Raw genomic sequence first — 6,379 nt, 5'->3', positions numbered from 1 at the left:
GAATTTAAAACTCCGAGTGTGTTTCCAAGAATTGTTCTTTTTCTATTTTTGGATTTTGAATGATAATTTTTCAATTTATTAATGGGCTCCTCAATTACAAAATATGGTAAGAGGGGATGGGGTGTAGTGTCTAGGCATCTGTGACAACGGCACTTCTGGACGTGGGTTTCATTAGTTTTTTTTTTGTGGCTATTTCTGCTCAATCAAACTTGTGGATTGCATGCACTTAACGTGGAATGGACGCAATGGATTCGCTGGGATCACCCAAGCCGAAGAAGCATGAACCTGGGACCAATTTGTTGACAAAAATTTAGGCATAAAATATACAAATCAAAGTCGAGTAAGATTTAAGTATAATTGGGGAATGTCTTCTACGGTGAAGTACATCGAGTAAGGACTTCTACAATCGGGCTAGAAAGTACAACTAAAATCCGGTAAGAGTTTCGTAGAGCATAATTTTTAGGGTCCAACGTTAAGAGTATTTTGTAAACATTTATAATTATTACTTAAATTGATCTAATCTCATACTCCATTATAAAAAAAACTAAAATATCTCTAATAATTTTATCAAAATTATTATTTAACAATCATATTTACTATATAATATCAACGTTTATATTATAATTAGAGGTAATACTAAACAAGGACTCGAATACGATCAAGTAATTAAAAGTTTTAGCTTTTTGGTATTGCAAGATGATTCAAACTTAAACTAGCGATCAAAAGTCTATCAAAGAAATCACAAAGACGCTTTTTTTGACAAATCCGCATTAGAATTTGCAAAATTTAACAAAGAGAGTGAATAAGATTCCAAAGTAAATCAACTTTATTAAGAATTTTACTGGAGAAAAATTGGAATATACGACGTTGTATCACATATGATATTTAGACATCAAGAAAAGAATCCATCCATCAGTGAACTATACTTGCCAGGAAACACAGTGAATACCACCACCTCCCTACTAGTTCTTAGATGTCCCAAAGAGTTTGATGAGGACTTCCGTGTTGTATGTCGTCGACAGGCAGCAAAATTGGGCTATTGACTAGGATTAACTCCCAAGAAATTTATGCGGCACCTTCTTCCGGACTATCCTCTTTCTTCGCACTTTAGAAGCCCGTGCTTCCCCTTCAACAGAGTCGACATTCCCTTGTTTGATGCCAAGGAGCCCAAGCCTGGAGACAATGGCATTCTTTGATATCAACCGCTTTGGGGACTTTTGAGTTGAGCCATTGACATCCTGAGACAGCCTGTTGTAAGCCTTCTTCAAAAGGTCATCTGACTGAAGTAGCGGATCCGCTTCCACTCCTAGCCAAGCAAGCTTTAATCTTTCTCCTAATTGGACATTAAAAACCCTGCATGGAATCCATTTGAGAAGTTGAACAATAGACAAAGTCCAACATATATAGGCAGTAAAGAAGAATTTGGACGGCAATTACTGATTGTTTACGCACAGGGCTGAACAAATGGGTAGATTAAGGCACTTAAAAGTTAGAACAATACTCACCACTTGAATTTCCTTAGAGAACTATCTCAGAGTTCAGTTAATTTAAAACCTTCGAGATATAATTATCATCATCAATCTTTTGCAGCCACATGCGGTACTTGGAAAACTGTTTATGGCCCCTAAAGAACTGGAAAATCAGAAAAGATTAAGAACAAGAGACTACTAATTTTGATCGCAACCAAACGTACACACTATGAAAATCTAAAATTGAATTACTCCGAATGAATGTGCCTCTGAACAGGAATTGCACAAGCTAATCCTTGCAGCCTGCGACATGGAGCTTCTCGCAATGAGTAAGTGAGCCTTGAACAGTTATCACTCAGCTCAAACTAAAATGAAATTGCTGTGGACATGTGAATTAAAAATAGATGTAAAAGCAGTTTTCTCAAAGCAAGGACAAGATAAGAGATTAACTCTGCTTCTTAGTTACATTAAAAATAACAAACAATGAAGAAACAGAGCTAGAGAAGAACTTACCTGTGCATTGAGACCACGTGGGGAATGTGAGATATCTTCTTAGATTTGGTTTGAGAAACTCCATCTTTTTCTGAAAGTTCTGACAGTTCCCTAAAACCAGGCCAATACAATTGCAACAGAAACAACATGCTTTAACCAGCATCTGATCATCTCCTGTTATTTCAAGACAATAATAACTTAATTGCAACACTGCATGCTTCAACCATTAACCTTTTCAATTTCAACACTTCTTTTGTCCCCCGCCCAATGCCCTTATTAGAGTGAGTGAGAAATTAAGTAAATATCAGTGATTTGGGTTGTTAGTGAATGTTTTTCTTTACTATTGTTAGTGAATGTTAGTGAAAGGTGATGATGGTGGTGATGTTGATGTTGATGTGCGGTAAAGGATGAATGTTGATGTTGATGGTGGTGATGAGTGTGATTCCAAAAATTGTTTTCATTTTTCTATTTTGGATTTTAAATCGTAAATTTAGTAAAGGAAGTTAAATCAAGTGATCACTTATTATTATTATTTTTTAATATAAAGCAATTTTTTTTTTTTGATTTAAGCAAATATTGAGTTGCGTACTTTAACGATATTAATATTTGATTCGAAATTTCATCTACTGAAACTACAAAAATTAATATTTTCTAATAAATCAAAACTAAAATTAAAAGATGACTCATTATCTGCCAACTGTCATTAAACGAAGCCATCACTCACGCAAAAAAAAAAAGCGATATATTCATTTTAACATAATTTCATACCAACAAATCATTCTTTTCTTTCGAACAATGACCTCTTTAATTATCCAGGGCTTTGTGATAACGGCATCTTTGGACGTGAGTGTCATTGGACTTTTGGCTCAATCAGACTTGTGGATTACATGCACTCAACGTCGATAATATAGAAATGGGAGAAAATTATGTCAGTAAAATCAAGTCAGTCAAATAAAAATTGTGTATTTTTAAAAAAGTTGAAAAAAACATATTGACGATGCATAATTTCCTAACTCATTAGAATTTCCTAAAGTTGGAATAAATAAGACTACAAAGGAACATGGCAATTATTATTATCTAGGAAATAATTCATAGCTAAAACAAAATTAAATTTCCTAACTCACTAGAATTTAACTGGAGAAGAATTGGGATATACAACGTTGTATCACATATAGTATTTAGACATCAAGAAAAGATTCCCTGTATCAGTGAACCATACTTGCCAGGAAACACCAGGCGAATACCACCACCTCCTACTAGTTCTTAGGTGTCTCAGAGTTTGATGACGACTTCCATGCTGTGTCTCTTCGACAGGCAGCAAAATTGGGCAATTGACTACATTAACTCCAAGAAATTTATGCAGTCACCTTCCTCCGGACTATCTTGTTTGACGCCAAGGAGCCCAAGCCCAGAAACAATGGCACTCTTTGGTAACAACCACCTGGGGACTTTTGAGCTGAGCCATGACATCCTGAGATGGCCTGTTGTGTAAGCCTTCTTCAAAAGGTCATCCGTTGATCTTTCTCTTAATTAGACCATCAAAACCCTGCATGGAATCCATTGGAGAAGTTGGACAATAGACAAACTCCAACACATATAGACAGCAAAGAAGAATTTAGACCGCAATCACTGTGGCTGAACAAATGGGCCTATTAAAGCCTATTAAAAGTTGGAACCATATTCACCACCCGCATTTCCTTAGAGAACTATATCAGAATTCTGTAAATTTGAAACTATTCTTACATACTTAACTGTAAAACAAGAGAAATTGTACTTCCGTAGCAAAGTCTCACTATTGGTAAGTATCTGGACTTGGAAAGGATGCTAGTTGATTAAGTAAAGGAAAATTGAAATCAGACTTTGAGGTGATAGATCTATATCCACTTTGATAGGAACCGCATTAACATCATATGAGACAAATAAACAAATAACCCAGTCAAAGTTCAACAAACAAAACATTAAAACAAGAGTAATTTGGTCTATCAATGTATATTTAGAGATGTCGATCAATAGACAAATACGTAAAAGAGAGACGGAGAGACCTCAAAGCCGTGCTTAAGAACAGTGCTACTCCAATAACATCAAAATGGTTGGCGACCGCTCTATCAAATCCACACAATAGCTGATATCTCACGTTTGCATATAGTCCAATGAAAGCACCATAACCAGGCGCTTTAGTACTTACAGATGGGATTGTCACAGCTAACCTGTCAGACATCAAAGATGGCCCAAATTTACAGATGGGAATGTCGCATTAGTGCTTAGACAGTAAACATTTTCTCTAGTAGCCTGATTACACAAGAAACCGAGACAAGTGTTCAAAATTTTAATCTTTATATATAGCCAAAATGATAATGTAGTTGATAATACTGACCTGAGTTAATAAATACGGGGCTGGTAACAGTCACAGCATCTCATCATGTGGGGAAAGCCTTCGCAACAGAAGACGCTGCTTGCTTTGAAGCAATAATAACTTTCCAATTCCATAAGGTAGCTTAATGCCCTTTTAGGATATCAGCACCAGCCTAACAATTGTTCATGGAAATTCGATTTGCATTTATCACCTTTAATTTGCTCATCTTTGCCTAGAGTATTGTTTTTGCGTTAACTTAACAAGCTTGCAAGCCACCTACAAATGGTTTTAAATAATGTGTGAGAGTGTGAATTCGAACGAATTAATCAAATATGATGACAGAAGAAACAAAAGCAAAACAACCACAAGACGTAGAAATATACTTTTGTTATATTTAGAGCATAATTCTTCTGTCAAGTTCTTTTCCATTAGCCTTGTTTCTGTGTGTGCTCAAACGCAATTCCTCGACACTCAAGATAGTTTCTGCAGACCTTAAAAACTGGTCGTGGCCCTAAGGAACTTGAAAATTAGAAGAGATTCAGAATGAGTGACTAAATATTTTAATCAAAACTAATTAAACATACACGCCCTGAAAATCTGAAACTGAATTACTCAAATGAATATGCCTCTTCACAGCAATTGGTTAAAACTTTACTGCAAAGACTTTTTGAAACCCTTGAAGATGATACTCTACCTGATAACACAAGGAAACACAATCAATATAAGATGATGATTTTACAAACAAATGAAAGCTTGCAATTATTGGGAGAGCTCTACTCAAATTTAATGAGATATCTCTCAGAAGGGAGAGCTCTAATAATATATAAAGCCAAAAATCTAACACTCATCAAATTGGCTTGTGAACAATTAATCTTCCTTGCCATCATAAATGCCAGGTGTGGTGAACAATCTTCATTCTGACATTTGCCTTAATAAGCTGCTTAGTATCCTTAACCTGATAACTTACACAAACAAAAACAACTTCACTAAAATTTATTCTTTAAAGGCAAAACAGTAAACAAGATGATATATGCTGATACAAAAAATTGACCTGAGTTATCCTGATGTCAAGAATCACAGAACCTCATGTGGGCAAAATCATCCCAATACAAGATGCTGAATTCAAGCAACATCTTATCACCTGTAATTTAATTAAGACAATAACTTTCCTCAACTATTAGCCTTCTCAATTTCAATGTATTATTGGCAACTAAATTCATAGGGGACGTAGCTAATTAAATGCCCTTTTAACAATATCTTCCCCACCTAACAATTATTTGGAAAATCTAAATGACAATCATGCATTGATGGCATAAAAAATTGGCCACAAAGCTGCCTAGAAAAAGGCTTTAAATTCTTAATGAGACAACGTATTCGAACAAATATGGTGAATGAAGAGACAAAGGCATAACACCTCAGGAAGTAAAGCTCTGTTTCTGTATGTGCTCAAACCAATGGAAACCCATGGAAATGAATTTCTACGAATTAGACATGCCAGCCAAAACAGGTGCTCTGTACAAGCAAAGTAAAAGAGAGTTACAAAAAATGTTAAGATAATTAAACTTTTAATCACCACATAATTAATAGAAAACTTTGTACACAATGATTTATTGGAGATTAAGATTGTATACCTAAGTTTTAATTTCAAACTAAATATACACAACATGACATTAGCATTAGAAGACCGCACCAAAACGTACCGAATTGAATGTACCTCTTCGCGGCCATTGTACAAGCATTGAAACTTTACCGCAAAAGCTGTTTCAAACGTGATGCACCTTAGAGATGCAAGATAAGAAATTGTTATTACAACTAGCATTAAAACATGTGTGAAAACTGTTAATAGACCTAAATAACCTGAAAATCAGAAAAGATTAGGAATGAGTGACTAAGCCTGCTAATCGCAAATAAACATACAAACCTTGAAAATCCAAAATTGTACTCGATGAATGTGCAATTCCTCGAGCAGGTAACTTTACTGCAAAAGCTCTTACAAACCCTCAAAGATTATACTATACATACCATGGTAACCTAAATAACAAAAAGAAACACAGTGAATATTAAA

General features: G+C 35.1%; 1 long non-coding RNA gene across 1 annotated transcript; it reads right to left on the bottom strand.

Annotated features, from left to right (window-relative positions):
- Window positions 1-4,964: 4,964 nt before the first annotated feature.
- Window positions 4,965-5,411, bottom strand: LOC112098318. Its single transcript, XR_002905444.1, has 3 exons — window positions 5,366-5,411; window positions 5,157-5,269; window positions 4,965-5,008 (listed from the first exon to the last, which is right to left on the bottom strand). It is a non-coding gene; the product is annotated as an uncharacterized LOC112098318 (long non-coding RNA).
- Window positions 5,412-6,379: the final 968 nt, after the last annotated feature.

This window comes from Citrus clementina, unplaced genomic scaffold, assembly GCF_000493195.1.
Source record: "Citrus clementina cultivar Clemenules unplaced genomic scaffold, Citrus_clementina_v1.0 scaffold_5, whole genome shotgun sequence".
Lineage (NCBI taxonomy): Eukaryota > Viridiplantae > Streptophyta > Magnoliopsida > Sapindales > Rutaceae > Citrus > Citrus x clementina.
This window is presented reverse-complemented; position numbering and strand designations above follow the sequence as displayed.